At 24.1% G+C, this 3,165-nt stretch overlaps 1 long non-coding RNA gene across 1 annotated transcript; it reads right to left on the bottom strand.

Moving 5' to 3' along the window:
- Positions 1–320: 320 nt before the first annotated feature.
- Positions 321–1,916, bottom strand: LOC149519049 (uncharacterized). The gene is made up of 2 exons (XR_016341911.1): positions 1,838–1,916; positions 321–647 (listed from the first exon to the last, which is right to left on the bottom strand). It is a non-coding gene; the product is annotated as an uncharacterized LOC149519049 (long non-coding RNA).
- Positions 1,917–3,165: the final 1,249 nt, after the last annotated feature.

Here is a 3,165-nt window from a genome sequence, read left to right as displayed (position 1 = left end):
AAAAATTTTCTTTTGTGCATTTGTTTAGGGAACAAGCTATTTTGCTGACTCCCTTGCCTAATTAGGAGTTCAGAGAAGCTTAGATACTGTGGCCTAGATATAGCCATGTATTCCCTCTTTTTAATAAAATTATTTTAAATTTAAAAAAAAAACGTCCGTAGACCTTAACTAATATTTTGCTTTCATTATTCTAGAAACTAAACACTGAAATTCTTTACGTATGTAACTTGCCTTTAACCCAAATTTATTCCAGTGACATTTACCAAAGTTCACCATATAACAACAAATAGGGACAAATAGGTTGTTATCTTGGGATGATGTAGGCAAAATCAAAAGGTTTAAGATTACCTATTTCAAATTGGATCTGAAAATACTTCTAGCAAGCCAACGAGTTCAAAATGCTAAAAAGATAGAAACCAATACGTAGCAATTAATACAAACCATAAAACACATGCACCATATTATGTGCTATCTTTATAATGAGAATTATTGCCTGCGACAACCGTATACTTTCTTTCCAATGCAACAAGGGCATGTCGATTGCAGATTAGGCCATCCTTTCCCTGGTGGTAGTGAAGGAATATTGCATGTAACTAACCTTCCATTCCTATAGCACTTTATTTGCGAAACAGGTGCCTTTTTTGGTCCTGGAAATATGAAAAATAGAATAGAAAATTATTACTAGTTTGAGGAAACACTCATATAAATATATATAAGCAAATTTTGACGTAAAAAATATGTTTAAATTCATTCAATAAAAATTGGTGACGGATTTAAAAGATTTTTTAAGTATTTACTTATAATATATATAAGAAAATTGTAAACAACAATTTAATTAATATTTTGTTATATTATTATAGTTGTCACACGAGTTCTCATATTTAAAAAAAAAAAAAAAAAAACATAATTGCATCATTTCTGATATTATCAAATATATCATTCTCAATATATATAATTAAACAATCATTTGATCAAGAATTATTTCTAATACTGTCAAATTTTATTATAATGAGTTTACTAATTCTATTGATAGAAAAGATATCCAAAAAAATAATTTAGGGTGTTTAGGAAAACAAATTTTTCTCAAATTTTTTATTTTTCAATCTTTGGGATATTTACGAATACTCTACTTATAAACAATATAGATCCGCCAATAATAAGGATAGGTCACTCTTTTCTAGGCTGTACTTTCCCAAAAAAAAATTTTAATACATCAAATATAAAATAAAATTTAAGACAAAAGAAATTGATCTACAAAATGCCAAATATCATCCAAAAAAATTCTTAAAAAAAATTTAAAAGTTTTAGAAGAATGACAGAGAAAAGAAAGTCCATAAATTTCCTTTTAACTATTGTTATATATATTTTTAAAATTAAGAGGAGATATAAAATTAAAAAGCTTTATATAATTTTCTAGTTATTAATTTCAATATATTTAAGAGATGAAATTAAATTGTTTTTTTAATTTCTTACTTATCTTTTTTATTTTTTTAATTTATTAAAATTAATTGTTAAAAAAATGTAAAATTTTTTTAATTTTACATTTTGTAAATTAATCCATTCTCTAAAGTTAATATCAGATTTAATGAATTATTGCAACCACTTAGAGTAATATTTTTTTTGGGTCAGTAATATAAAGGAATAAATAGAAAAACGTTAAAATAGTAGTCCGTATATCTTATCTTAATTACTTAAATGGAAAAGAACCACATATAAAAATAAAGGCGAAGAAGTACACGGGAAGCAACTGACTGCCATAAAATATTAATGAAAAATCATATTTCTTACAATATTAACATAAATATAAGCATAAAATAGATTAGAAAGTAAGTCTCACCTTTATTGAACGGATCCCCTCTACCTCCTGCAACTCCAAATAAGAATTGGATTAGGATAAAAAAAAATAGGTAAGAGTCTTTACACTTTTCAAGAGTTGTTAGAATATTACCACATTTCCTAGTAGCTTTTATATAAAATTTTAGATTTTTCTATTATACCCTAAAAGGGTATGTGGCAACTATCTAATCTCTTTGATATAGTCTAAAAACTTTATTGAGATGAGATAATTTCTCAAATTTTTTATTTTTCAGTCTTTGGGATATTTATCAATACTCTACTTATAAACAATATAGATCTCCCAATAATAAGGATAGGTCACTCTTTCCTAGGTTGTACTTTCCCAAAAAAAAAATTTAACGCATCAAATATAAAATAAAAAGAAATTGATCTACAAAATGCCAAATATTATCCAAAAAAAAGTTTTTAAAAAAAGTTTAAAAATTTTAGAAGAATGACAGAGAAAAGAAACTCCATCATTTTCCTTTTAACTATTGTTATATATATATATATATATATATATATATATAAAATTAAGAGGAGATATAAAATTAAAAAGTTTTATATAATTTTTTAGTTATTAATTTCAATAGATTTAAGGGATGAAATTAAATTATTTTTTTAATTTCTTACTTATCTTTTTATTTTTTGAATTTATTAAAATTAATTGTTAAAAAAATGTAAAATTTTTTTAATTTTACATTTTGTAAATTAATCCATTCTCTGAAGTTAATATCAGATTTGATGAATTATTACAACAACTTAGAGTAATTTTTTTTTGGTCAGTAATATAAAGGAATAAATAGAAAAATGTTAAAATAGTGGTCCTTATATCTTATCTTAATTACTTAAATGGAAAAGAATCATATATAAAAATAAAGGCAAAGAAGTCGACGGGAAGCAACTGACTGCCATAAAATATTAATATAAAATCATATTTCTTACAATATTAACATAAATATAAGCATAAAATAGATTAGAAAGTAAGTCTCACCTCTGTTGAACGGATCCCCTGTACATCCTGCAACTCCGAATAAGAATTGGATTAGGATGAAAAAAAATAGGTAAGAGTCTTTAAACTTTTCAAGAGGTGTTAGAATATTACCACATCTCCTATTAGTTTTTATATAAAATTTTAGATTTTTTTATTATATCCTAAAAGGGTATAAGGGTATATGGCAACTATCTAATCTCTTAGATATAGTCTAAAAGCTTTATTGAGATGAGATAAAAAAATTTTTAAATACTAATCAAAATTGAAAATATAATTTGTTAATGGCAAAACGGTTTGTTTTAATTCTCCTCTATATAAAACAATTATAAATATGA

This window comes from Durio zibethinus, chromosome 4 (assembly GCF_047325235.1).
Source record: "Durio zibethinus cultivar Kanyao isolate XHJ-2024 chromosome 4, ASM4732523v1, whole genome shotgun sequence".
NCBI lineage: Eukaryota > Viridiplantae > Streptophyta > Magnoliopsida > Malvales > Malvaceae > Durio > Durio zibethinus.
The sequence above is the reverse complement of the archived record's forward strand: the minus strand, read 5'-3'. Positions and strand labels throughout refer to the sequence as shown.